Source organism: Panthera leo, chromosome A3 (assembly GCF_018350215.1).
Source record: "Panthera leo isolate Ple1 chromosome A3, P.leo_Ple1_pat1.1, whole genome shotgun sequence".
In the NCBI taxonomy this organism is placed as follows: domain Eukaryota; kingdom Metazoa; phylum Chordata; class Mammalia; order Carnivora; family Felidae; genus Panthera; species Panthera leo.
The window spans coordinates 20,425,678-20,446,559 of NC_056681.1; positions in this window are offsets into that span (position 1 = coordinate 20,425,678).

The window sequence follows — 20,882 nt, forward strand, 5'->3', positions numbered from 1 at the left end:
TCCTCCATGAGATGACGGAATAATACTAAATGAACAACTAACTTCCATAGGCATTTAATAAGGGCCGGAGACTAATAATAATCAGAGTAATAATAACAATATTAACAACTTCTAACTTTTATAGAGAGCTTTCATGATCCCTATATAATTCAGTGATCAGAACGGAAATAATAGTAATAATCCCTCATCATCATCATAATAATATCAGGTTGTCACAGGACAGCCCGGATGACACATATTGTCTTAAGGGTTGCCAGATATTTACATGGAATCCTGCCAACAGTTTAGGAGGCGAGTGGTGTTCTTTCTCTAAGGGAGACCATCTACCGAGTGGTCACTGAGAAGAGTCAGTGACGCCATACTGTGAACCAAGGCTGATCGACCAGTGGTCCTTCCCCAGGGACGATTTGCACCCAGCGGGTATTTGGTGATGTCTGCAGACACTTTGATTGTCACAGCCGGGGTGGGTCATTGCTGGGGTGCAGTGTCCCTGGCATCCAGCGGGTGATGGCCAGAGATGATGCTCAACGTCCTATGACGCACAAGACCGATCCCTACAACAAAGAATTAGCCAGCCCCCCCCGCCCCCCGGTAAAACCCCGAGGTGGACCAAAGAACCGTGAAACCTTCTGGCACCGGGTTCTAGGCTCTTTGTCGCTGACTGCAAGCAGATTGGAATTGCAAACCGTCCCGACACCCAGAGCCCGGTCTATGACAGAGAGCAAAACTGTATGTGAGCGGTGGCTTCGAGCTCCACCACTCATCAGAGTCCCTGGGAACAACGGTTGGGACACATCGCCGGGCCTCCCTCCCGGAGATGCCGAGTCACGGGGCCCGGGAACTTGGGTTTCGAACCACTGCCGGTCCACCACCACACTTTCAGAATCACTGCCTCCGAACTCGGAGGCTGGCGTATGAAGGCATGAGGCCCTCCTGATACCGAACCCCAGGATCAGGGAGAACATGGGGTGCGGCCCTTGTGACACTTAAAGTACGAAGAAGCAGAGTGGAATCAGTGTCCTTTGCACCTCACTCTGCCTTGAAAGGGAGAGGAAACCAGCGGAACTTGTTTGCGACCAAGCCTTGCTCCCAGTTTCACCAGCAGAAGAGGCTGTGAGGCTCGTATGGGGAGGAGGGGAGCTAGTGACGAGAGAGAGAGAGAGAGAGAGAGAGAGAGAGAGAGAGAGGACAAGCCAGTCTGACTCCACATTCAATGACACTTCAGTGCTGGAGAACTGTCCCCACACAAGCGGGGCCTCTCTTTAGCAATCAAAAATGCCCTTCTTGGGGCGCGTGGGTGGCTCAGTCGGTTGAGCGACCGACTTCGGCTCAGGTCACCGTCTCACAGTCCGTGAGCTCAAGCCCCGCGTCGGGCTCTGTGCTGACGGCTCAGTCTGGAGCCTGTTTCAGATTCTGTGTCTCCCTCTCTCTCTGCCCCTCGCCCACTCATGCTCTGTCTCTCTCTCTGTCTCTCTCTCTCTCTCTCTCAAAAATAAATAAGCATTAAAAAAATTTTTTTTCAAAAATGCCCTTTTTGACCACGTGATCCTCTCACTGTCCCTAAACCAATCTTCAGCGGCTCCCCAGCTCTCTTTGCTTCAGAACATTTACTGCTATTGGGGAAAATACATATTTGAGGCTATTTCATTGTCTTTCCTCTGCCTTCCCCCACAGAATAGAAAACTCATAAACATCGGGACTTCAGATCTCCTAGTCATTGTGGTGTCTCCCACACGTAGAAGAATGCCTGACAACTGGTAGGCATTCTAGAAACATCTGCCGAGTGAATGAATGAAGCCCAACAAAAATTGAGGCAATCCTATGGATATTCCGGAACCTATTTTTTTTTCGCAATAAAGTTCTTCCCTTCCCTCTTCCTTTCCCATTCTCCCTCTCTCTCCCTACATCCCTCCCTTTCTCTCTCTCTCTCTCTCTCTCTGTCTCTCTCTCTGTCTCTGTCTCTGTCTCTGTTGCTTTTCTCAGTTTTTTCACCTCATTGTTCTCTTCTTCAACCCTTTTCTCCCCATAGGGTCTTCAACAGGCAAAGAAGGATGCGCTCCTCTGAGTGACTGGCAAACTATAAACCCTAAGTTCCCAGGATACTTAAGAGATCCGGGGCACCACCTTGGGCATTTCTCTGAAACTCCCCTTGTCTATTTCTGGGAAATACAACAAAATCACCCTGGAAAGAAAGAGAGCCTGTGCAACGAGCCAGGGCACCCAGAAGTGACAACAATCATATCAACAGCAGCAGCAGGAGTGACTGGCATTTATAGAGTCCTTACATCTCATCTGGTCCCTGCAACAACTCGTTGGGCTAAATATCATTATTTTGCTCACTACTTAGAGAAATTGAAGCTCAGAGAGGTTTTGAAATTCTCCCAAGGGTAAGTCACTGGTATGTTGAAAAAATTGGGTTTTCAATTCTGGCATCTGATTCCAAGGTGTTCTTAGCCAAAACAGGAGATCAATAAATAGTTGGTGATTGATTGATTGATTGATTGATTGATTCAAGCAGATTTCCAGGTTGAGGGTTGTCGCCATCTGTCCTCATCTGTCATTAGGTTGTCATGTGAAATGAAGATTATTTATCTTTCTGGAGCCAGTCCTTGTCACTGATCTTTCAATAAAACTCTTGTCTAACCTGTCATATTAATGTTATTTTTGCCACTAAAAGTTTACGGAGTAACAAAGAAATGCTTCATTCTAATTACAAGCCCCAAAAAGAGGCTGTCTCCACAGGATGCTAGGCATTCCACAGCTTTCCGATGGCCAAATGAAATTTCCAGGGGAAGGAGAAAGACAACTAAAATCAGACATAGACCTACACTTCTTCATCCACCTTCCCAAGGAACCATGAAGCAACGGGACGATTTGGGTTACAACGTTAACGTTGCCCCTTGTCATTTGACCCAGATTAATCCCTCCGATCCCGAGACCTCGGTTACTGGATTATGGCGCGGAGACGGTTAAAGTTGGTCTCCAAGGAAAAGCAGGAACAAAACCTGCTGTGGTGTAGCTCTGGAGGCTCCCAATTTTGTCTTTGTTGGATACCTGGCCTGACATGATTTGCATGGAGAAGATACTCTTCTTTAAAATGTAAAGGCTCCTGGGAGGATCAGCCACCCAACCCTGCCTTGCCCCGTCCACTTCCTGGTCCGCTCCCTCCATCGGTCTTTCCCGGCCCCGTGACTCATGACTCGTCCCCCTCGGCCCGCTGGGTCTCACTGGTGTTGCCCACTCAACTGCGTCCTTCCTCGTCTCCTCAAGTCTTTCACACACCATTTTCTCCCTAGCCTCGCCAGCTAAGATCTTGTCAGCTCCAGTTTCTTTAACTTGTTTTATAAACATTACTCTATCGCTTGAATATGCTTAAATGTTATGCTTTCCCTATTCTTTTTTGTTTACCCACCACCGTTCTACCAGCTGCTGCCTCGATGACCTCATCCTCTCTTATTGTTTTCACATTCAGTGAGTTGCTGAGAATCCCAGGTCCCTATCTCCAGCACAGATCTCTGCGGCGAGCTGCAGACACCCTGTGAGCGCCAGCTGGTGTCCCAAACGCACCACAAATGTACCCTGGCCTCGCATTCTGCCCGACTCCCTCTTGCGCAGTCCCTCCCCCCTTGGTGGTCTGAATCAGCTGAAGGAACCGATATTTACCTAGTCACTTGAGCCAAAAATCTGAGGATCACCCTGATTTTCCCCTTCACCCAATCTCAGCCTCCTGTTAGGTACCACACCCTGCTGATTTGTCCTCGACATCCCCAAGCTTCCTCCTCTTTTCCCCCTTTGTCGCCATGACTTTGGAGGACACGACCACCATCTCTCCCGTGGACCAGCGCAGTTGGTTCTGACCCGGGTCCTGTCCTTCCCCCTCGAATCCATCCTCAAAATGGTCACCGTGGCATTTTACCTGAAGTAAGTCTTTACCTTGATATTTGTTTGAAAGCGTCCAACTGCTTCTTATTTTTTCGACAAAACAGATTCCCAAGCTTCCTTCCCTGGGGTCCACCGCGCCATGGGCACATGTCTTCAAACTGTACAAGCTCTTGCTTATGGCCGCCCCTGTTTTCATGCGTCGACACTCCTGAACTTCCCACAGTTCCCTGGATGCTTCACAAGGTGCGTTACTCAGCATCCCTGTGTATGTTCATTTCTTTACCAGGAACACTCTTCTCTCCTTTTCCTCCAGATCTTTCATGTCCAGGTGTAAATCCCCTCTTTCTAGTGCCTTCCTACCAGTTAAATCGAATGACCCTTCTCTGATCTCCCATTACCATTCTATGCTTTGCTGAATCCTAACATCCAACACGTGGCATAATAATTTTTTCTCTAGATAGATAGATAGATAGATAGAGATATAGCTCTCTTATTGTCAAAATTCAATGAGATTTGCAGAGCAAAGAATATGAATTTATTTTTAGATCTCCAGGCCTCGCATAATGGCCTCATAGCCAAGAGCACGAATTTTGCAACCGGGAAAACCAGGACGTGGATTTGGGTCCTGCGACTAACTAGCCACGTCAAAGGGGTTTTGCACCTCTCGGCTTCAGATTCCTCATATGTAGAGTGGAGTCATGGATGGAACTGAGCTCACCGTGTTACTAGAAGGGTTCAATGAGAAATACAGGCAGTATAATTCGCACAGTCCCTGGAACATGGTGGACATCAAATATTCAATAAATGGTTCTTCTTCTTAAAATTGTCATCCATATTTTGGGTTTTTTTGTTTGTTTGTTTGTTTTTTTGTTTGTTTTTTGTTTTTATTTTTGGGACAGAGAGAGACAGAGCATGAACGGGGGAGGGGCAGAGAGAGAGGGAGACACAGAATCAGAAACAGGCTCCAGGCTCCGAGCCATCAGCCCAGAGCCTGACGCGGGGCTCGAACTCACAGACCGCGAGATCGTGACCTGGCTGAAGTCGGACGCTTAACCGACTGCGCCACCCAGGCGCCCCTGTCATCCATATTTTGAACCGAGCTTCAGATGAATCTGTTTAAAGAAGTGGTGTCTTCCAGGAATGACAAGGGTCTTGCTACTTTTGTGCACTCGCCAGGACCCCGGTCACGGTCTAGTGAGCCACCGTGAGTCTGTACGCACATCGAGTCTCTGGGCCTCCTGGGAGAAACGGCACGAAAGAGTTACGCCCGTTCAGGTCCCTGACTCAGTGTGCCCTTCCCAAGGCAGCCTCTCCGGGTTCCACAACTAAAATCGCAACCCCTGACACTTGCTCTCCCCCCTCACCTCTCTTTCCTCCATTGCACCGCACCTGAAATCATTTTCTATTTTAAGTTGCTGGCTTGTTAGCATCTGCCTACCCAGCTAGAATGTCATAAAAGCAATGGCTTTGCCCCGTTTGCTGATGTTCCAGAAAATCCACACCTAAACAGTGCCTGGTACACAACAGGCACTCAGTTAATATTTCTTGAGCGAATGAATATATCAAAGTCCATCAAATTTGGGGGGACTTCAGGATTTCACTATCTTTAAAAGGTAACGGAGACCCCGATATCTCTGTGGGTTATATCTATCAATACTTACATACGAAAAAGTACAACTGAGGAAAAATTAAAATACAAGCGACGTCCCAAAGAGACTTAGTAATTTGAGAGAGAGGACCTCGCTGCTGAAGAAGTTGACCTACCGGTTCCTACTGAGGCACCAGAACTGAAATAAGCAGGAAAAACAAGTTTAGGAGGAAAGAAACATTCTCTCTCCAAGAGATGCCATTGAAGCGGGAGTCAGGTTTTTTAGGGGAAATTGTTTCAGAGCTTAAAAATGGAATCAAAGATTTGAAAAAGCGAGGAGTCACTGCTGAGATTCGAATTAGTGTTTGGAAAGACAATTTAGAAGAGGCATGGGTGCAAACATAAACACAGGAGAATTACAATTTTTAAAGGAGGTTCACGGGGGAAACAAGACAACTTAGAGAACAGATACAACAAGAGTCTTAACGAGTAATTAGCAGGAGAACCGAAAGGAGAATGGGAAATAGGGAAAAAGTAACACAAAGTGCAGCACCTGCGGGTCTAGTCTTTGGATGGAAAAGGTTGGCTGAGCGGCAGGCGGGACTAATGAGAAAAGACAGACACTCAGGGTATCTCCTGAAATCCCCCAGACTTCGAAGGTAAAGAGAGATCCTTACAAGTTTTCAGAAAGAAAACAAGATTTTCCAGCAATGTTTACCCCTAGCGTTCAGGCTAGTAGCTTGCGGGGAGCAAATGTTGAACATGTAACCCACCGAAGCCTTCGTTGGCAGGCAACGGGGCTAAAGGACTCCAACAGATGAGGTTTATTTTGAAAAGCAGAAGAAGCACAGGGCTGCAGACCCATCAATTGCAGGAAAGTTTACTTGCTCTTAGAGGAAAGTCTGGAGCCTTTTCTAAAAGGGAGGGTGCCCCTGAGGTCACGGCTCCCCATCTGAAAATCATTGCTTGGTGAACCACAGCTACATATGGGAGAGTTTTCACTTGCGCATATCTTCATTCATCGATTGACTTAACTTGTGTTTATTGAGCAGCCACTACATGTGCCAGGATCTGAGGATGGATCTCTGAAAAAGACAGACGAGGTTCCTGCCTTTATGGGGTTTCTGTTCGGGTCGAGGAGACACGGAAGCAAGTGAAGACATTAGCAGACAAGATAATTAAAGACTGAAATCGATCTGATCCAGGAAACAGAGTGATATGGAGGAGAGGATGTAGGGCTATCAATACGGGACAGGGCAATCAGAGGAGGAGGTGACATGAACCGGAGCCCTGAGCCAACGAATGAAAGAGCACGGGCCAGAGGTGTCCAGGTGGAAGGGACAACAGAGGAAAAGGCTCAGAAATAAGGCGAGAACAAGAAGACTGCTGAGGGTAGGATAGTAAGGCGGCAAGAGGAAAGGAGATGCAGACAGAGAAGGACAGCAACAAGATGACATTGTCGGGGGAAACAAGGCAAGATCCAGCCTACCAGGGTCACCTGCTTGTGCACCTGGACCTTCATGGCTGGCGGAAGGGGTGTCTGCCCCCCAGCTGGCTCTGTCCTGGACCACCGGGGCCTGGGGTGCAAACCCCAGAAGAGGGGGCGGAGGCATCTGTGGTGGCTGTCACAACGGGTGAAGCTGTCATCACGGAGCATTAGCATAAGAAAGGGAGGCCCCTTGTGTTTGGGCTTGTCACCCTGCCGTGACAGGGTGCACAAATGTGGGCAGGCACAGGGAATGGAGGCCGTCAGCATCTGCGCTGACAATGTTGGGTACCACTGCTGTCACTCTGCCGGGGCTGGCCCGCCCCCACTACCCACGCTGCCATTAGAAACAGCAGCTACTCGCCCACTGCTTTTATTCCCACACAATGTGTCAATAGTCCCTTGGCAGGTCTTTGCTGAGAGACATGGGCGGGGCGCACCTGCTCGCTGGGGCAGAAGAGTCTGGAGAACGCCACCTCCATTCCATACCAGATTTGGGGACCCCTCTGCCCGTGCCCCCAGGGCGCTCAGCCCTCTGTGCCCTGGACTCAGGCAGACACCCAGTACTTCTTGACCTCACGTCCCCTTCGTGGTTTACCAGCTGAGACTAAAACACGCGGGCAAATAAATACCACGTTAAACGGAGCCAAAGCCAACTCGAGATATGGGTTTGCTCCTAAAGAAAGCTTTTAAGTGGATCAGGAAATCAGGTTATGTATCCGTTTATGTCAAGACCTCTGGCCAACCTTTCCGTTAGGACCAAAAACGGGATGCTCTGATGCTCTATGAAGCTGGAAAAGCCTAGAACAGACTAGAGGTTGGTGGGGAGCCCAGTGTTCACCGAGACTTCTCTACAACCAACATGGCGGCGGCAGCAAATCCACCACTGGGCACATAGTACTGGCGATCGCTTCCCACGAGGTAGGAACTTGACCTTGCACTACCTCTTCAACGGTCCCAAAACCCTAAAAGGGGAAGCACAGGCGCCTGCCGCTAAAGGGCCTAAGGTCAAGGTCATGGTGAGTGAGCAGCAGAGCAGGGCTGTCCCTCAGGTTGTCTGTCTTGCTTCTCCTTCAATCTCAGGACAACCCAGTGGGTGGGGGGAGGCGGCCGCTGCCAGGACTCAACCTAGACCTTGCTCTTTTGCTTTCCTGGAAGCATCTCAATTCGTCATTTTATACCAGCTGGGGTTCCCTGTGGCCAGCTCCTCATTCGGATCTTGTGATTCTGTTCGCTGTGTGCTTTTTCCAGATGTTCGACGATAGACCTCGGCTTTACAGTGAAGCAAGATACAAGTGCAGGCATGAATTGGAGCCCCAGCCCAAGACACCCCACCCCATCCGTTCTACAGACCATCCGTTTTCCTGAAGCTCATGCTCTGCTTGTTCCAAAGACAAGGGGAGGAGGGGACACACCATTTCGTGCTGGCCAAATTCGCAGAGTGGCCGAGCCAGAAGGCCCGTTGGGACCACCCCATGCAACCCCCTCATTTTACAGCTCAGGAAACAGGACCCCAAGGTTAAGTAACTGCCCTGAGGTCACACAACCTATTAACGGCAGAGCCCAGATGGGAATTCCCGGACCCCGGACCGGGCCTGAAAGAGCAAGCAAAGTGGAAAAAATATATGCAGATGCCTACGTGCGCCTCTGGGATCTGGGGTCCGTGGTCTGGGGGGTGTTCGTGGAAATCACCCCTTGAGGCATTGCCTCAAGTTCGCTTCATGCCTGCTGTACCCGGCTGCAGTGCCCACTTACGGTGCCTAGCCCAATGCTGGCACTTATAGGGTTGTCCCTGAAGAGCTGCCGCTGGCAGGTATGGGGACCGGCTGAGGGGCAGAGTCCTGCAGGAAGCTTCTGGAGCGCCTATTCCTGAAAACTTTAGGGTTCGCTGCACAACTTCAATAGCCAGCAGCAACCAGGATCTATTGAGTAGTTACTGCCTAACATCCCTAGCGCATCATGAATGTCCCTAAAGCGGTGGCGGGGGGAGAGGTTTGGGGAGGATATCTAAGCAAACAAACGTGTAAAGTGTGACTTTGATGAATACGGGCTCGTGTTTCTTTCTTCTTGGTAATTATAAGACTTCTCAAAGCGTCGAACATACAGGGGCCCCCCGGGGTGGCTCAGTCGGTTAAGCGCCTGACTCGATCTCAGCTCAGGTCATGGCTTCGCGGTTTGTGAGACTGAGCCCCACGTTGGGTTCCGCACCGAGCCTGCTTAGGATTCTCTTCTGTGTGCGCCAGGGCTCCTACACATCGCTTACTCAGCTTGGGATGAGCCGGCAGCCAGTTGGGATTTTTTTTTTTTTCTGCTGGAGTCCTCAGTTGGTGACCACAGCCGGGAGGACCAGAGAATTCTGGGGAAAACAGAGGTGGCTCAGGGTACTTGACCACGGCCGTGGGATTCTAAGACAGGAGAATCCACATACCATGTCCACAGCACTCAAGCTTACCAAGAATGAGCCTCCCACGAGAAAGAAGACAACAGGGCGGAACTCGCCGGAAGGGGGCCGCTTCCCCCCAAACTTACTCTCCCCCTTTGCACTCCCTGGGTGAATGGCTGGATTCTGTTGCTATGAAGGTACAGTTGAAGGCAAAACTGCAGCCTCCGGCTGAGGTCACTGCATCAGTCTGGAACCGTAAGAGTTAAATGCCACAAGCCACGCGTCTTCAAGCTAATGCGCATTGAACTACACTGATCACACTTTACAAACCTGCACAGTTCCCTGGCGCTTCTCCCGGCGGGAGCCTACTCAGTATGAGACACCAGGAAGTAAACCCCCATGCTGACCCTCGCTCTCCCTTCAGCAAAATCAGGACTTAGTTAGGAAAGGTCTCCTGCTAAACACCAACATTGCTGTAATTTGAGCCCCCTCTCGCTTCCCGTTCCCTGAAACACAGAGCCCTTGTCCCTCTAAGGTAGAGTTTGCCGGGGGATTCAAGACCTCAAGCACAACCCAAATGGACAGCAATCATGGTGTCCACAGAGAGAAGCAGCTTGGGCAAAAAACAAGGGTGGGGAGCCGATAACAAACCCAGCCTCGCGTCGCAGCTTCTCACGGACTTGTTTTCTTTCTCTCACCGTGCTGGAAGGTCTAGAGGGCAAGGACTGTCTTGTTCATTGCCGGATTCCCACTGTGCCTGCATAGTGGCTCGCACACAGCAGGCACTCAATAAATATTTGTTTAATGATGGAGCTGAGCTCCAAATGAAGCCAATTCATGCAGAAAGCTCTGTTTCGCCCAGTGGTGAAGCAGCGGTAGGAAGGAGAGTGGAATGAGGGTAGAGCACACGTCCACTGCAGCGACTCCTACTAATTGGAGTTACCTGGATACATTGCTTATGTAGTGAAAGGAGATTTCAAAAGATCGTACCTGGTTGTTCAGAGTACACAGCTATGCTAACAAGCCAAATGCTCGGGTCCTCGTTTCTGTTCACCACAGGACTTATTCTTAGATCGGATCCTGCTTCCCCCATCCCAGTTCAGCGACAGACACTGAGACTCTTTTCCAGAAGGCTCTGTTCGGTCCAGTCCTCATCTAATTCAGGTACAAAAACCATCCATTCTTCAACATTGGTTCTTACTGTTGAATGGCGTCTGGAAATAGACTCGCTACCATGAAAGTATGGTGGGGAGCTACTTCTGTGAGCCGCACATTCTCCCTTTGCTTCTCCAAATCCATGATTTGCCCTTCTCCACCCTTCTCTGTACTCCGGACGCTGGTCTCTGGGGACTACACCATTGGGCTCTCTTACTCCTTGGCTTCCAGTGGAAATGGGTCAATGGAAGGCACAGCAGATGACTGGAGAGTGATAGGAAAGCGAGATTATGATATTTATTCCCCCAGATCCCTCTCTGCTGGGCCACTGTGTAGCCGTGGCTGTGTCCCTTTACCAAAAACCACAGCCACCCTCCTACAGTTACAGCGCCCTAATTTCCACTAGCAGCCCATTCCCCTTGTCTCTTCAGCCTCGGGGTTACAATGCTTCCATCTACTACTGTTTTCCACTTGTCCATCATTTTTGGTCGTCTTGACCCTAATCACATTCCTACCTATAGTTCCTTAACACTCTCCCCAACTGTCTCCCACCCTAGCATGCCATCTGTTTCCTCTGAGGACCCGGACTAGACACAGTGGAACCACAGAGTTGTAGCCTTTATTTTTCATTCCATCCTACTCACACAGCCCACATTACCCCAGATTCTTTTGAGTTCTACCGTTTCTCTACTGGGAGTAGAACTTTACCTTATATGCCAACTCTGTTCCCTTCATCCACCAAATTGCGGTGGATAGATTCCAGCGTAGCATCTCATCATGTAAGGTCCCAAGAGCTGATGTCTTCGGACCACGATGCCGTGCTTGGCTGGACTAAACCATTATCCAATTCCGATGCCGCTCATGCTCTACTTCTCCCACAAGCCGGAGTCCTTTGGTACTGACATCTTTACATTACGGATCTCACTGTCCATGAACATAAATAGATCGCTTTCTATGGTTTTCTTTTATAACCTTTGGTAAAGTGCTACCATTTTTCCCTAACGTACAGCACATCGTATTCCTAAGTCATTTGTAGCCCCCATTTGCTGTTAAAAATAACACGCATTTTATATTATATTTTCTAATTGTTTATGATCTATAGAAACATTGATTTCATATTCAGCAGCACTATTCGTCTCTCTTAGCAGTAGTAATGGTCATAAGCAGATTATCGCAGCGCTTCTACAACAGAATAAGATGATAGAATGTAAATCACCACACCTAAGTCTGTAAGTCAGCTGTGCAAGGATAGGACCAGAAAACACGCTGCGACAAAAAGAGGAACTGAAGTTGATGGTAAGCTCTAGGAGACGCTCATGTAATGAGGAAGATGAGCAAGAGATTCAACCTTTCTTCTGCAGTGTCTACAGCTCCACGGTGGTTTACTCCTTTGATACGAGCGTCCCGTACTGGCCAGAGGACTCTGGAGCATTCTCTGACAGACATTTCAAAATAGGCTTTGCTAACACCCAGCATCACTTTGGGGTAGATGAAGCAGCTGGAAGCCATGAAGGAACGGCTGCTGTTTTTCCAGGGGGTTCATAAGACATAGGACCTTTTGGTAGCCTTATTGAAATAATTAGCACCATCAAGCAGGAGAGGAATTAGATACGGTTATAGGATTCCAAAGGGTCAATAAGAATACTTAACAGGGAAATTGGGTTTGTTTAATATAATGAAAGCCTCTCAGATAAGCGAAGTGCTTTGTAATGAACTAAACCCCCTTACAAGGTGCTGAGTTCTTCCTCATTTGCTATGCATTCGAAGATGGATTGCCAATCACCCAAGATGTTATGGGTGAAAAGGTGCACCCAGAAGAGAGCTCTAAGAATGTCTGTTCAGGGGGCGCCTGGGTGGCTCGGTCAGTTAAGCGTCCAACTTCCGCTCGGGTCATGATCTCACGGTTTGTGGGTTCGAGCCCCGCGTCAGGCTGGGTGCTGACAGCTCGGAGCCTGGAGCCTGCTTCCGATTCTGTGTCTCCCTCTCTCTCTGCCCCTCCCCTGCTCATATACTCTCTCTCTCTCTCTCTCTCTCTCTCTCCCCCGCCTCTCTCTTTCTCAAAAATAAACATTAAAAAAATTTTTTTTAAATAAAAAAGAATGTTCAGGCTCCTTCAAATTCCAAAATTATGTCAACTCACAAATAAAGCGTTATTGCCCTGTATCTACACATCACCTGGTACACACAGACCAAGTATCCTAATTAGCATGGATTCAGTGTTGTGTCCCAAGAGTGGCTTATATGATGTTAAATAGATTTAGTAGCAAAATAAATAATTAAATAAATAAAATAAAATAAAATAAAATAAAATAAAACTATTGCACTTAATTTAAAGACATAATTTGTCTGTTAGGTGGTCACATTGGAAGTTTTATTCCAAACCATTTTCTAGAGCAAAGGTTAAAGACTTTCAGTCTGAGGGACGTATTCAGTCCCCAGAAATTCTGGTTGGCCTTCATAGTTCATAAGGTTGTGTAGTGTGGCACACACTTAAAAATGTCCTTTTAAAAAAATACGTATGTATTATTTTCAATATATATACATATTTTTCCGGAAGGGGAATATGTACACACACACACACACACACACACACACAATGTGCATATGCATTTCTAAGAAGCCCTGCAGCCAGAACTACTTTCGCTCTGCCTGCAGGGAGACTGGAAGGGAAGGAAAGGGAAGGCTTCATTTTCCCTTCATCCGTCAGTACCTGTCTTAACTTTGAGAACACCTGCGCAGGCAGGACCCTTGGTAACCACCTGGAAGAGGTTTCCCTAGACGCTTGGCCCCACCCAGTGAGGGCTTGAATTCCTGAACTCTTTAAGAGATGACATACTTTTTAGATGATAATGAGTATTGTACGCCTCGTTTTTTTTTAAATATAAGAGATTTGGGGAAGGAAAATCTCTTAGAATGCCCCACATCTAACGAATGAATTTGACTTTCTCTTTCTTTCATGCTCTTATCTTACGTAGTTGTAAGTTAGCATAGTTTTAACTATACAATATGGTTATGTATAGGCGTAGGTTACTTTCCCGCTAAAAGTCTAACCTAGGTTTGTCTCGATTTGCCGTTGTCTACAAATAGTTCTTTTAATTGTGAAATAATTACAATGGACTAAGTCAGGTGTCTGTAAACGTTTCTCAAAGAGCTCTTTAGTTAAGATTTTTTTTTAATTTTGTTTATTTTTGAGAGAAAGAGAGCCTGAGGGGGAGAGGGACAGAGAAAGAGGGAGACACAGAATCGGAAGCAGGCTCCAGGCTCCGAGCTGTCAGCAGCCAGCCCGACGCAGGGCTCGAACTCAAATTGTGAGATCATGACCTGAACCGAAGTGGATAATTAACTGACTGAGCCACCCAGGCGCCCCTCAAAGAGCTGCTTCGCAAGTGTTTTAGGTTTTGTGGGCCCTGTGGTCTCGGTAACAAATACTCAGCTCTGCTGTTGTAGCAGAAAAGCAGCCAAACACAATACGTAAACAAGCAAGCATACTTGTGTTCCAATAAAGCTTTAGGTACAAAAGCAAGTGGCAAGTGGAGGGCTGTAGTTTCAACACCAAAAGTATAATCAGTGAAAAGGGGAAAAAAACATACATTGGAGCTCATCAAAATTAGAAACTTCAGCTCTGTGACATATCCTGTTAAGAAGTTGGGGAAATAAGTTATGGACGGAGAGAAAATATTTGAAACTCATACATCTGACAAAGGATTAGCAACTATAATATATAAAGTACTCTCAAAGTTCTCAAAAACAGCAATCGGTTAGAAAATAAGCAAAGGACGTGAACAGAAACTTCGTTGAAAAGGGTGGACATGTGGCCAAGAAGCACGTTCAGAGATGTTGAACTTCCCGTGCCATTCTGGCAGATGCAGACTCAACCCACGATGCGATATTCACACACACCTGTCAGAATGGGTAAAAGGTGGGTTTTTTTGAATCGTTCTAAGACCAGATGCTGTTGAGACGCAGAGAAAACGGATCACTTCTGCTTCGCTGGAGGGAATGTAAAATGGCACCGCCACTCTGGAAAACAGTATGGCGGTTTCCTATAAAGCGAAACAGGAAATGGTCATAGATCCCATCGACTGCACTCTTGAGCATTTATCCCAGAGAAATGAAAACTCGTGTTCACACAGAAACCTGCACATGACTATGTATAACAGCTTTTATCATAATAATTAAAATCTGGAAACAAACCAGATGACCTTTAACGGGTGACTAGCGAGACAAACTGGTACATCCAGACCACGGAATACTGCTCAGCAGGAAAAAGGAAGGGCCTGGTGATAGATGCGGCAATTCTGATTAATTCTCACAGAATCATGCCGAGTGAGAAAACATCCGAATGGTCACAAACGGTAAGATTCCATTCATGGAACATTCTGGACATGACAAAATTATAGGCATACCTCAGAGGTATGGCGGCTCTAGTTCCAGACCACGACAATAAAGCAAAGAGCCTAGTAGAGTGACTCAAATGGATTTTTTGGCTTTCCAGTGAATATATAAGTTATGTTTACCCTATATATTTTAATCTCTTAAGTGCCCAATAGCACTATATGTAGAAAAAAGACACCAAGTGTGTATACCTTAATTAAAAAATACTTTATTGCTCAAAACAATGCTAACCACCATCTGAACTCTCAGCAAGTTGTAATCACTGATCACAGACCGCCATAACAAATATAATAGGAATGATCAAGTTTGAAATATTGCAAGAATTACCCAAATGTGACACAGAGACACAAACTGTTGGAAAAATCACACTGACAGATTGCTCAAAACAGCGTTGTCTCAAAACTCTTTTTTTTTAATTTCCCTTCTTTAATTGGAAAACGTAGTGTCTCTACAAAATTTAACATGTCAGTTTAAAGACAAATCCCAGAGCTCTATTTAAATGTTTTATACCTTTAAATAAATTTTTTATATTAAATATAATTTATTGTCAAACTGGTTTCCATACAACACCCAGTGCTCATCCCCACAAGTGTCCTCCTCAATGCCCATCACCCATTTTCCCCTCTCCCCCACAGCCCCCCATCAACCCTCAGTTTGTTCTCTGTATTTAAGAGGCTCTTATGGTTTGCCTCCCTCCTTCTCTGTTTGTGACTCTTTTTCCCTCTTCCCTTCCCCCATGGTCTTCTGGTAAGTTTCTCAAGTTCCACATATGAGTGAAAACATATATCTGTCCTTCTCTGACTGACTTATTTCACTCAGCATAATACCCTCCAATTCCATCCACATTGCCACAAATGGCCAGATTTTATTCTTTGTCATTGCCAAGTAGTATTCCATTGTATATATAAACCACATCTTCTTTATCCATTCGTCAGTTGATGGACATTTAAGCTCTTTCCATAATTTGGCTATTGTTGAAAGTGCTGCTATAAACATTGGGGTATAAGTACCCCTATGCATCAGCTCTCCTGTATCCCTTGGGTAAATTCCTAGCAGTGCTATTGCTGGGTCATAGGGTAGGTCTATTTTTAATTCTTTGAGGAACCTCCACACTGTTCTCCAGAGCAGCTGCACCAGTTTGCATTCCCACCAACAGTGCAAGAGGGTTCCCGTTTCTCCACATCCTTGCAGGTGTCTATAGTCTCCTGATTTGCTCATTTTAGCCACTCTGACTGGCGTGAGGTGGTATCTCAGTGTGGTTTTGATTTGTATTTCCCTGATGAGGAGTGACGTTGAGCATCTTTTCACGTGTCTGTTGGCCATCTGAATGTCTTCTTTGGAAAAGTGTCTGTTCATGTCTTTTGCCCATTTCTTCACTGGATTATTTGTTTTTGGGGGTGGAGTTTGGTGAGTTCTTTGTAGATTTTGGATAGTAGCCCTTCATCTGATATGTCATTTGCAAAAAAACATATCATCTGCAAAGTGCAATAAAATAAGGTATGCCTGTAGAGAAAAGGAGGACAGACCAGTAATCACCAAGGGTTAAGGACAGGACATGGGTGGGGTTGGGAGCAGGAAGGAAATAGATATGACTATAAATGGGCAACAAGATCCCTGTTCTGTGTCTTGACTGGGTGGTGTGTACACAAACCTGTACATGTGGTAAAACTGTACACACACACACACACACACACACACACACACACGAGTATAAGTAAAACTGAGGCCATCTTAATGAAGATCAGTGAATTGTATTTATGCCAAAATCTTGGCTGTGACATCGTAGTATGGTTTTGCAGCATATTATCAATAAGGAAGCTGAGTAAAGAGTATGTGGGATCTCTCAGAATTATTACTTATACGTGCATGTGAATATACAAGTATCTCAAACTAAAAAGTTTAAATAAAAAGGGGTGGAGGGAAGGCCCAAAGAAATAGATTTTTACTGCCAGTGATGAAGAGATATGGACATACAGGTGGCCCCGGAACACAATGATTAAAGGACCCACAGCCATGGATGAACTCACAGCATGAGTCAGTGTAATGGCGAAAGTATTTTTCAAACATTAAGCCTGTTCGTTTTAATTCTTCCCTTAAATCATGTGTCCTTGCTGTCTTCTGCTCTAAGGTGGGAATTTATCATGCCAGGGCAGACATTAAACTTGAAATGTAAGTTTGGGCAAGACAGCAGATGTTCTATATCCTTTTAACATCTCCAGAATCAAACCTAGAAGAATCAGATGTAGGGCGGCTCCTCTGGTGAGAAGGCGAGAAATGTTCAGGGGATTTCTGCCTTGGATAGCTTCCATTTACCCTGCCAAGTTCACTCTCTACCTCTTTTCTGTACCCCAGGGGACTAACTCCTATGGGATCCATCAACCGATCCCCTTGTCCTTGGCTTCTGGTTGGGTTCAGCCACTTGGTGGGCAGCCAGAGAGCAGCAGATTGGAGGAGAGTGAGGTTGGGTGTATGTCCACATAGCTCCCTCACTGCCGAGGTATCCCAAGAGGGCTGTGTTCCTCTATCACCAGCCAGAAACCTTGCCAGACCCCCCTTAGCATGCTGTTATCCAACTCCGTGCAGTTACTCTGGTGACTGGTCCCTCCCTTTGCCCCTTTAGACCTAGAGGCGGTATGAGCTAGCCACCCACCGTTGCTAGCCCCAGGACACTGCCTTATCCCTTGTTGTTTCCTTAAATCGATGCTTTTGGAACTAGTCCCTTTGCCAAACTCTCCCCAAACTTCTCTTATCCCATTTGAGGGTGTCGTTTCTTTTATTCAGGGGCCTTCAAAGATAACATATCTCTTCTCCGCCAATCCTGCTGGACCACTAAGCTTGTTGCCCTAAGGTAGTAAGGTAACTACTTAGAAGAAATGTTTAAAAATCTTTTTGGTTCCAGTTTGTGGAGAGAAGGGAATCAGAGGCAGACTTAGGTAGCAATACTATAGTCAAGTAGATATTTGGTAAATGATACCTGCTAGACAATTCATTGTGTTAGTCCTGCATTTAGATTTGTATTTTTATGCATTATCACATTTAACCTTTATACTGAGGATTGCGTGATAATTTATAGGTGATAGAACACAAGCTTAGAGGCAAAGAAACCCACCTAAAATTCACAGCAAACAAATGGTGTACTTGGGACTTAAGCCTTGGTCTTTCTGACTACCGAGCCTGGGTACGTTTTGCTTCTCTGTATCAAGTTGCCAGTGAGATAGGTTTTATGACCAGTCTTCCTCTCTTGCCTTGTAGGCCACCTTCCCGTGTGCTCACCTGATCTCTTTGTATGCAGGGAGGGCAAGCTCTCTTCTGCCTCCTCTTAACAGGACACTAATCTCATGGGATTAAGGCCCCACACTTATGCCCTCATTTAACATTAATTACTTCTGTAAAGCCCCCATCTCCAAATCCAGCCGCACTGGGATTAGGATTTCGATGTGTGAATCTGGTGGGACATAAACACTCAGTTCATAGCAATTACCCCGGTTTAAAAAAAAAAAAATGTGTAACCATAATGACTCGTTTCATTTTTAGAAGCTCAAAAAAGCATACCTTTTATAAAAGTTTTCAGCTCAAATTAAAGTCTTGAGCTCCCTTTAATACTTTGGCAAGAAACCCAATGTTTTCCTCTTGGGGCTTTCCTCTTTCCCTTTTCCTAATTTTTTTTTTAATTTTTTTTTTAACGTTTATTTATTTTTGAGACAGAGAGAGACAGAGCATGCGCAGGGGAGGTTCAGAGAGAGAGGGAGACACAGAATCTGAAACGGGCTCCAGGCTCTGAGCCATCAGCACAGAGCCCGACGCGGGGCTCGAACTCACGGACCGTGAGATCATGACCTGAGCTGAAGTCGGCCGCTTAACCGACTGAGCCACCCAGGCGCCCCTCCCTTTTCCTAATTTTTAAAACACCTGGGGCTCAAGCAGTCCAAAGGATCCCACAGCATGAGGCCGGTCCACGATGCCCACTTCTCGCCATGGCCTCTCGGTGATCTGTCGAAAGCTGAAGGGCATCCACATTCCCAGGATGTGGACGGTCCACTCCATGGTGGTGCAGTGAGGGTGCAGAGGGAGGACTGGGAACGTGGACATCATCACCTCCCATCAGCTTTCATCGCCGACCGTCAGCTTCCTGATGACCTCCTGCTAAAGTCACCAAAACGCAAACTCAGAACATGTCTAAGCTTTACATTGCTCGTAGAAAGGAAAAAGGACGTGGGTGAAGAAAGGATGGAATCAAAAGCAAATCAGCAGAAAAACAATAAAAATAAAAATAAAAAATGAAACAGCTGTGGTTTAGAAAGCAAACCTCAGAGGCACAGTTTTTATCTTCAATAGACCTGCTCCAAAATCCAAACATGAGAATGGCCCGGTCACAGACTTATTAAGAAAAGAATGCAAAAAAGCACCTTGCTCCACAAGGCAGAAGCACTACAATTGTGTGGGTCGGATGAAACTCGTAAGTCAAAAGACTACTGGTCGTCTTCCCATTCAGTCTTGAGTATGTCTTGAATCATCATTCAAACTCACTCTGTGTGTGTGTGTGTGTGTGTGTGTGTGTGTGTGTCTGTCTGTCTGTCTCTCCCTCTCTTATGTCTTTCTTTCTCTCTCCTGCGTGCACACACACGTGCTTACACACACACACACACACACACACACACACACCCTGCTGGAGAAGACATTTCATAATTCTGGGTGGCAGAAACAGGAAATAGAATTTACAAGGTCTTGAATAAAAGATGAACCCACCTGTATCCAAAAAGGCCCATCCTTTTCCTTTCCAACACTCTATTATAAAGGTGCACGTAGACAAAAGACCCCCGAGAGTCCACCCGTCAGATGGATTTCAAGAGGCGTAGGTAAAACTTCTGAGTGACAAAGTCCCGAGCTGCACATGCTGTGTTCCAGGGGCTACAAAGAAAGCCTTGTCTTGGTCTGTTACAGGCTCAGGTGAGTGGAGGCAACAGCCACAGACACACAAATGCCACCACACCGCAGATGACAAAGCTAAAGAATGAAGTGATCTGGGGGACCAGAGGAAGGGGTTTTTAACTACCCCTGATCAGTCGAGAAGGGCTCCTCAAAGGACATACGTTTGAGATAAATCTTAAAGGGTGGATAGGATCCTGTTCCTTTCCCACAAGAATCCCGTCTTCACACTGCTTTTAGATACTTCCTGAAGTCAGCATGGGCACGTGCATGCACACACACACACACACACACACACACTAAACTCATATGAAAGTTTATGTATCTCATAAAGGTAAAAGCTCCAGTCTTTGCTAATTATCCATCCCTTCCTGGGGACCAGATGAAAATTCCTCCCAGGAGCCTTCATAAAGAAGACAATGTATGATATAATAAACACCATTTTACAGGGTCATTAAAATGGATAGAACCATAAGCTTCATAGGTCTGTTTCTTATCAGACCCTCAATATAGATCATCAAAAAGCCATTCATTAAAAGCAGATCTATAGGGACCTAGCAAAATGTCCAAGATGCCCAGCTTTCTGTTGGCCTACTTTATTCCGAGGAAAATCTTAGAATATTTGAAGAAGAGGTGGATTGCGGACCCTCCCAGAAAGCGATACCTCTTGGGGCTTGGCGCTTGTGAGGAAGTTACCCTGTGTTGCACTTTTGACGATGACCCAAGTGCCAAGGGCAGCCACACCCAGGAGTGTAAACATCATATGAGAAAATCAAAACGGTAAGGAGGGATATGAGCTCCCCTGGATGGACAGAACAGCCAAGAATCTGTTGTCATAGACCAGATTAACGAGGACTGAATTGTGACAGGGAGGCACAGTGAGGGAAACAATCTTACAGAGACCATTCAGGTTCCTCTTCTTGTGTAAAATTTCTTCTTCCGCCTTTATTCAAGCAACAGCGAGGAGACCGTCAACTGTCAAGCAGGCCAAAAGCCCATTCATTCAATAAACGTTTCCGAAGAATCTGCTCTGCGTCATAAATTACGCCAGTTACTAAGATCTTGGA